General features: G+C 38.3%; 1 non-coding gene across 1 annotated transcript; it reads left to right on the forward strand.

Moving 5' to 3' along the window:
- The first annotated feature begins 2,736 nt into the window (after positions 1–2,736).
- Positions 2,737–2,809, forward strand: TRNAV-CAC (transfer RNA valine (anticodon CAC)). The gene has a single exon. It is a non-coding gene; the product is annotated as a tRNA-Val (tRNA).
- The last annotated feature ends 6,551 nt before the right edge of the window (positions 2,810–9,360 follow it).

Here is a 9,360-nt window from a genome sequence, read left to right on the forward strand (position 1 = left end):
GGGTTGTCGGTTCGTTATCGTCAGATTTTAGTTTAAAAGGAACTCTATAGTACCTCAACCCACCAATAGGGGTAACTGGGCTCGGTTAGAGATTTAATATTAATTAAAAAAATTTCAGGTCAGACCCGGGTATCGAACCCGGGTCGCTGGCGCAGTAGACAGACATTCTACCCCTGAACCATAGAGACTTGATAGAAACCCTGAGTATTTTATCATTTATTTTGATCTCTAAAATGTCGGGGTGATGTGAGGTGGGGTACCTCTTAATCTGTGGAGTCGGATACTTATGAATTTGTATGTTTGGGGTTTTTATATTTATTTTCTTTTTATTTTTGTGCTAATTAAATAGATAACGATTTTCCCCGTTTCCTACCGCGCTCCTCATGTGTTTCGTTCTCGTTCGGTAGCTATCGTCATCTATGTTATGTTTGACTGGAACGTTTTGGCGGTTAATTCAAATGTGGGTTTAGATAGAGCTAACATAGTGTTAAATGAGCGTTATGCGTTTGATAATTTTAGCATTGCTAAAGGTAATTCGAGGGGATAATCACTAAACTGCGTAATCACTATAACTAAACTTTCTCTTTCAAAAGTTTCTGGGCATAAGTCCTTGTTAGAAATTTATAATATGCGATAAGTGTGAATCGGCATAAGTCTATGTTGTTAACTCATCGAGGGGATTATCACTAAAACTATCTGTTCTTCGATTCGTCGGAATATTAGAATTACAGCATAAGTAAATTTATACGGTTATAATTTTATCACTGTTTTGAGTAGGGAATCGAGGGGCTATTAACTCTGATTTTTTGCACGGTACATCATTTAAGCATTGAAAAAGAAAGCGCTATTCACTCATTAGGGTAGGGTATAGAGGGGCTATTCACTCGTACGATATGGCTACTATTACGAGCCCTTGGGCCGTCTTGTTTATTAACTGTTTCCAGTAGCGCGATAAGCATATCTGACCCCCGAGTTACTGATAACACCGGTTTATATACATACATTGGTGTTGCGCGCAGCCAAAATAGTCAACTTTGAACCCATACATGACTGTTGCGCGATGTTGGTTGGGTATTGTACTAGGCAATGCACTATCAATGTGTGGTTTCTGCGATTCTCTCGCGCCCGATTTCCCATAGGTGCGCTATTATGTTACATACTATGTACTGACATTCCGAACTGAATATGTTATTCAATTGTTATGTATGCTTGTGAACCGGCTTCATTAAAACTTAAATAAAATAAAAGAAGGTATTGCCTCGTCGTTTAGTAATTTCAGAGTTTTGTGGTTTCTGTCTTCGCGTACACGAAAATTACTTTCCTGAAAGTGATTACCGCAAACAAAATGGTTTTTGCCCGGCACTAAGTCCAACCGTTTTATAGCCGCGAGTTATTTATGGCATAACCGTTTGTTTAATTGTGGAAATCTTAATTACACGAAAGCAACGAGTATAAATTATTTCATATTTAGAGAAAGTGCAACCAACATGCCTGAGAAATGATATTTTATTTGTTGTTGAAAGGCTTTTGCAGTCAGGAACGGCACAAACTTTAACCATTTTTAAGCCTACTCATTAAATGAGATATTTAATCAATTTCAGGTTTTTATTGCATTAAAAATGTTCAAAAAGATATTCTAAACGTTTTTACTCAATAGTACAATTCACTTTTCACTTACCGATTATCCTTTTTAACAACGCCAAAAGCTTTTAAGTTTTAAAAATATGAAAGTTGCAACTTGAATTTCCCGCCATTTTTCAATAATTTGTATAGGAAAAAAATAAAAAAAAAGCAGTACATTTTTATCTTTAGTTTCCCCGTCCGCCGTTAGGTGGCTAGTGTCGCTTTTTTCCCCAACCTACCGATCATACATGCCGAGGAGCAAAATTCGATTTTTGGCTTCATTGAGTCTCGAGTGTTGAATCAAAGGTAGTGTATCTAGGCTATAATAGTGTATTTCTATATCTATGCTTAACTGCGTTGTTGATAACAACGAGGACTCTTAGCAGACGACAACTAAACGTAATGAAAAAAATCTTCGTAGTTCAGGATTTCAAGTAGAATCGAGAATAATATGAACCGAAGTGAACTGACTTCCATTTCAAAATCCAGTACTACTGAGGGAAAAACAACTTACAGGCGAATTTTTTTTATGGGTCTATTAATATTGTTTTGCTCAAACCCTGAAATTAACATTGAAAAGGTTAACGGACTCTCTTTATTGGAGGAGGAAATTCCCAACATGTGCAAGGACAAAATTTATTCGTGGTTCAAAATTGTGTACGAATGTTACCCCAAAGAAACGTAAGAAAGAAAAACCATTTATAGCATCTAAGTCGTACATGGATAACTGATGAGCGGGAGGAAATTTTTTTGTGGGAGAGTTACCTATGCTACAAGCGAAAATTCTACAGGGCCGGTAGGCCCTTGTAGATATGACTTGATACCGTTTTGTAACGTTAAAGTAATATTCACCCGCTTTTGCTAATTTTCTATGGAGATTAACATGGGTTTTTCGTGATTTTTCCCCACCGATAACTTAGAAACTACAACGAAGATACTTTTCGGAATTATCTTAAATTAACAATTAAGTATTCAGGGTGTGCTATCGGCCAGCTTGATCAAAACAATTAAGTCTAAGTATGTTAATTTTAGTTAATTACAGAAGTACGGCTTTGACCATCGTGATTGGACATAATAATTAGCTAGATCTCTTGGAAAACTCAGTGTTATTACGTATCTGTAGTGTGGTGGTTATCACGTCCGCTTCACACGCGGAAGGTCCCAGGTTCGAGCCCTGGTAGATACATGTATTGACCATCGTGATTGGACATAATTATTAGCTAGATCTCTTGGAAAACTCAGTGTTATTACGTATCTGTAGTGCAGTGGTTATCACGTCCGCTTCACACGCGGAAGGTCCTAGTTTCAAGCCATGGTAGATACATGTTTTGACCATCGTGATTGGGCGCTTGAATTAGCTAGATCTCTTGGAAAACTCAGTATTACCACGTATCTATGGTGTAGTGGTTATCACCCTAAATGATGTCTTTTTTGGCACTGGAAAAAACAGCATATATGGTGTTTGAATGCACCATTATATTTTAGAGTGCAAATGTATGACTGTAAAGCAAACATAATTTTTCAAAATTTAATTTCATTAAGACTGAAGTGACAGATATTATATATAAACGTCTTGGTTTGGACCAAGGCCGAAAAAACAAACGATATGTGTGAGGTTTATCAATTGACTGAAGTTTCAGATATTGAAATTTTTTTCTAGTTATTTTTATCCACTCAATCCTTAATCAATATTTAATTCAATCAACTGATTTTACTGTTAATCGATCTACTCCCTCTAAATTAAATGAAAAAATTACATATCTACGCTTTTTCAAGAACAATTAATTTCATGATAAAATGTTTTCGGAAAATGTAATTCCGAACCAAATTTCCAATATCGATTAAACTTAATTTCAAATTGCAATACATATAATAATTTCTAATTTCTGGCCCTTTGTGGGTTTGAAAAAGTGTCACCAAGGATTGTGTATAAATGCAGTTTTTAAGGACTGCGAAGCAAAACTCGTTTTTGTATAATTCTAAAGTTTTATATAATTTCCTTTTCAGCCTCTTGTTTCAACTCCCTTAACAATAGTGATGTAGCTTTTGTAGCCGGATATATTGTTCGAATCGACGAAGAAAACCCAGAATGCAGAAACTGTTTGGACAAATTAAACCAAGCTCGCTCAAACGCACCTATTTTAAGTTTAATTAGATTCCAGGATAATGGTGGTATTAGATATCCTACTCGATATTAAATAAACGTGTTGTCAGCAGTTACAGATTTCGTTAAATCAGCCATACCATATCTACCTCGGAAAGACACACTTAGCATTCTTAAGCAAGCCATTTATCCCTATTTTTGCAGTGTTTTGAAATGTACTTGCAGTAATTATCGCGAGTTAGCTGACATATTGTTAACAAAGTATGTAAGACCTCTGTTGGACAACTTGGAAAAAGATGTTACTGATAGAGAAGAGTTTGTTAAGAAATTTAACAAAAAATCGATGTCCAGAAAACATTTAAAGATGTAGATCTTGATATTAATGTTCCTCACTAGTTTTAAACAAACTTTGTGACATTAATGTTCCATACATGTTTTAAATAAACCATTTGTGATTTCTCAGTTCCCAAACACTAGGTTTCAAAAACCCAGATATTCTCAGTTCCCAAACACTAGGTTTCAAAAACCCAGATATTCTCAGTTCCCAAACACTAGGTTTCAAAAACCCAGATATTCTCAGTTCCCAAACACTAGGTTTCAAAAACCCAGATATTCTCAGTTCCCAAACACTAGGTTTCAAAAACCCAGATATTCTCAGTTCCCAAACACTAGGTTTCAAAAACCCAGATATTCTCATTTCCCAAACACTAGGTTTCAAAAACCCAGATATTCTCATTTCCCAAACACTAGGTTTCAAAAACCCATATATTCCCAGTTCCCAAACACTAGGTTTCAAAAACCCAGATATTCTCAGTTCCCAAACACTAGGTTTCAAAAACCCATATATTCCCAGTTCCCAAACACTAGGTTTCAAAAACTCAGATATTCTCAGTTCCCAAACACTTGGTTTCAAAAACCCAGATATTCTCATTTCCCAAACACTAGGTTTCAAAAACCCATATATTCCCAGTTCCCAAACACTAGGTTTCAAAAACCCAGATATTCTCAGTTCCCAAACACTAGGTTTCAAAAACCCAGATATTCTCATTTCCCAAACACTAGGTTTTAAAAACCCAGATATTCTCAGTTCCCAAACACTAGGTTTCAAAAACCCATATATTCCCAGTTCCCAAACACTAAGTTTCAAAAACCCAGATATTGTCAGTTCCCAAACACTAGGTTTCAAAAACCCAGATATTCCCAGTTCCCAAACACTAGGTTTCAAAAACCCAGAAATTCTCAGTTCCCAAAAACTAGGTTTAAAAAAACCCAGATATTCTCAGTTCCCAAACACTAGGTTTCAAAAACCCATATATTCCCAGTTCCCAAACACTAGGTTTCAAAAACCCAGATATTCTCAGTTCCCAAACACTAGGTTTCAAAAACCAAGATATTCTCAGTTCCCAAACACTAGGTTTCAAAAACCCAGATATTCTCGTTCGCAAACACTAGGTTTCAAAATCGCATATATTCCCATATTTAATAAAAACAACGTGATCTTCACTGTTGGTTAACGTCAATAAGACGGTGTTTAGAGGTGACATGGCATGGTCCTGGGTGTTTTACACGTTCATAATTACGTTTACCGTACACCGCTTTTAGACGTGTAAATCACGGGTTTCGGGTACCTGAGAATCGTTGGGTACACTGCTACCCACGTAAATTGCACGTTACGAACATTTAATTACCTAACATTATCTTCACGTGAATTTTGAGTGCAAATGTTGTTTACATATTTAATAAAAACAACGTGATCTTCACTATTTGGTAACGTGAATAAGACGGTGTTAATAGGTGACATGGCATGGGTGTTTTACACGTTAATAATTAGATTTACCGTACACCGCTTTTAGAAGTGTAAATCACGGGTTTTGGGTACCTGAGAAATATGTGTCATTGCCATATTGGAGAAAGAAAATGTGGGCTTCAACAATTTGCTGTGAATGGCGGTCGGTCTTAACAACGGTGAATACCAGCGTTGAATTCTATACAATAATCACTTATTTATTTGTACCCATACATATCACCTGTGCTTGCCTTTCTAAAATTTATATTAATACAAGTTTGTAAATAGCAGATGGAGTGGTTTTCATAAGGAGGCGGTTAGGGACATCGTCGGGGCCAGACGCACTCTTTGAGTACTAGAGTTATCTCACCTAGGGTGGGGTAGTAGTCAGATATAGGTGGAGAGGCAAGGGAAAGTAAGTCTATGGTGGATGAGGGAGATTTATTAAAAAGTGCCTATACATTGGACGACTTTAAAGCGTACAAAGGATTAGACGCTTATAAATTAATGGGAAAAGGGTGGGTTAGAGACGTGATGGTTAGAATCTATGATGTAAACCGAGACTCAGCGTCAAGCTGTAGTCAAAATCCGCAGACGAACGGAAACTACCACCTATTAACGGCTAAAGCATATTATAGTTACATTTGACCATTAATTATTAAGAAATTAAGAATTTTTAATTTTTAATGTTTGGTAGGTTCTTCATTCTCAAAGACTGAATTGTAACCCTCAATAGAGATTAACTAAATAGGGAGATTCTCCCGAGGGCCATAAAAATGAATAAAAGACAACTTAGAGTTTTGATTCTAAAAATTAGAAGAGGAATCTTGTAGAAACTTTATTCAAAAGGGATAAACCCGAACTTGTCTATACAGTTCAACTTCTTAGTAGAGTTAAACAAAACAAAGCGCTCTCTCCGCGAGGCGACTACGGAATGAATATATAAGTTGAAAAAATCACAGAAGTGAGGGAAGGAAGGAGGAGCATGTAACATGGAGGGATAATATACCCTGCCAGATCCAAGGAGTAGAAACTCCAAGGAATCTGGCAGCCATGCTACATCCCCCCTCTTTAGGAACTTTTTTATAATAAAAAAGGAAAAATGGTTACCCCGAGGAACCCTGAATATTTTTGGCAGGGGTTGAATAGGAATATCACAAAAGTTTTTTTTGGTTTTTTTTTCAATCTTTGTTTTCTGCTAAATTGTTTTCTTTTAGTGACCTTCGCACAATTCTGCGGGCTTCTCGTCGCTCTTCCGCCTCCTTACTCCTCTTCCCCGGGCAGTCGGACACTTCATGGTGACCTACTTTCCTACACCTCCAGCAAACTACGGTTGTCCATATCATTGGATGTTTTGCTTCGGGTATCTTGGATGGAATGCGTACTTTAGGGATAGTTACTTTTGGGACCCAACCCATGGATTCGAATCTTTCCCAGTTCTCCTGGTCCAAGTCTTCATTCGCTAGGGGTCTTCATTGTTCGGACGGAGTAAGTGGAAGCGGAATAGGATAAGCGTTGAGCGATAAAGGTTCTTCCCTTATGGAAGTAGAATGTTCAAGGACGGAAGCCCTAAATTTGTGGTAGACAGTTACGGGGTCGTGTCGACCCGGTTGGCGCGGAGGCGACTTCAGGTAAGGTGTAAGGGAATATGGATCTAAATTCCTTTCCTGTTGAGGAACAGGGTCCACTAATTCTGAGTGAGTGCTCTGATTGGTCGAAGATGAGTTACTAAAGTCCTCTCCGGCTGGATTAATTAAGTCTTGAGTTTCCTCTCTTGGGACGTCTACAATCAGCAAATCTTCGTCCTTGAAGGGCAGTCCTCAGCGGTGTGCCCCCCCGTATAACATAGTGAGCAAGCAACTTTAGAGTTCAAATAACGATTGGGCATGTAGCAATCATGTGCTCTATGTCCAATTTCGTTGCAATTGCGGCACTTCTCAATCTTATTGTCATCCGCTGGACAATACTGCTCTAATATTTGAACCGACAATTCAGTCTTGCACGTTATTTTCTTCGACCTATATTCTGTTTGTTTTATTTCCCTTGGGAGTTCAAATTGCCAAGACGGAGTAGGGGTGTTTGAAGCTATCTGAAAGTATACAATATTAATAGCGTCTCTTAGAGGCTTGGGAGATAAACTCCCATGGGAAAAAAGAGATTGGCTCTCGGGAAAAACAGAAATGTTCCCTTGTTAGGTTCGGGACGTTATTTGTCTGGAGGTAAACCTGGACCTCATACGGTGACCTTAATCTTTTATTGTCTGGAGGTCGGTAATAGATATCGACTTCGTTACCTCCTGGCCAAACCGTTGCCCTCTTACACACTTCTCTTAGCCATCCCAATCGAAAAGGTTCTAAATAAATATCGGGTAAGGTAGCCCTAGTTAAACTAGGAGTTCTCATAGACTCCGACAACGTGGTCGATGAACTATCAGACGCACGCAGCGATTGGGATTGCGATTGAAGAATCTGTTCAGGAGCCAGTCTCCTCCGAAAAGCCTGAAGAAGGTGAATGGTGTAACGCCTGTTCCGACGTAGGAGGGACATCTGGAATAGCAGGAATGATCTGTTGATCGACTTCCTGACCGTCCTGAGGTGACGGTGAAGTAGAAGATGATGATGATTCAGATGAAGTAGTTGAGGAAGTCGCCGTAGGAGGGTGGTCCATGATACCACCGTTCGTTGCGGGACTAGACTCAGGATTATCTGCAACGTCGAACTGGGAAGTAAGGGCATTTCCGGCATTATCGAAGACAGCAACGTTTGTCCAGTAGAGTTTTAGATGCTCTAGGTTAACCTTCCCTATATTCTGCCCTGAGTTAGAGTCCTCTAACTCATAGACTACGGGAGAGTGCTTAGCTACTATTTTAAATGGGACCTGCCCATTTGGGACTGAACCTTTTCATAAGCTGACCTGTCGTAATTGACAAAGGATGCGTTTCCATCCATACTAATGTTCCTACCTCAAATTCTAGAGGGTCATGACGGAGGTCATAGTATTACTTCTGGTGAGCTTTGGCTAACTTAGATAATTCATTACTGAATTCTAATTGTTCCTTAAGAATTTTTAAAGCTTTGGTACGACTGGGGTCATAAGGGTCCTGGATGGGTTCTTCAATTTCTAAATCCCAAGGGAGACGTGGCTCCCGCCCTAAATTCAAAAAGAAAGGGGATCTGCCCGTGGTTTCATGTGGTGCTGAATTTATAGCAAATTGAAGAAGGTCAAGGGATTCATCCCATCTGTCATGATGATTCCTTACATAAAATGAGTTAAGCTCGCTTATTACTCTATTAACTCGTTCGGTGGGATTTCCCTTAGGCGTATAGGGGGTGGTAAACTTTTGGTTAATTCTAAAAGCTCTGCAAGTTTGCAGCCAAAGTTTCGAGGTAAATTGTACCCCTCTATCACTAAGGATAGCTTTAGGAGCTCCCCACCTGGAAATAATAGACTTGAAAGCTTGGACACAAGTCTTTGCTGTAATAGTTTTAAGTGGTATCATTTCCACGAATTTAGTCATATAATCGACGAAGACTATTAGGTATTTGTAATGGTGTCTACTTTGGGGAAAAGGTAAAGTAATATTCACCCGCTTTTGCTAATTTTCTATGGAGATTAACATGGGTTTTTCGTGATTTTTCCCCACCGATAACTTAGAAACTACAACGAAGATACTTTTCGGAATTATCTTAAATTAACAATTAAGTATTCAGGGTGTGCTATCGGCCAGCTTGATCAAAACAATTAAGTCTAAGTATGTTAATTTTAGTTAATTACAGAAGTACGGCTTTGACCATCGTGATTGGACATAATAATTAGCTAGATCTCTTGGAAAACTCAGTGTTATTAC

This window comes from Phalangium opilio, unplaced genomic scaffold (assembly GCF_054372755.1).
Source record: "Phalangium opilio isolate 3A_F unplaced genomic scaffold, DU_Popi_V2 ptg000032l_1, whole genome shotgun sequence".
Taxonomy (NCBI): domain Eukaryota; kingdom Metazoa; phylum Arthropoda; class Arachnida; order Opiliones; family Phalangiidae; genus Phalangium; species Phalangium opilio.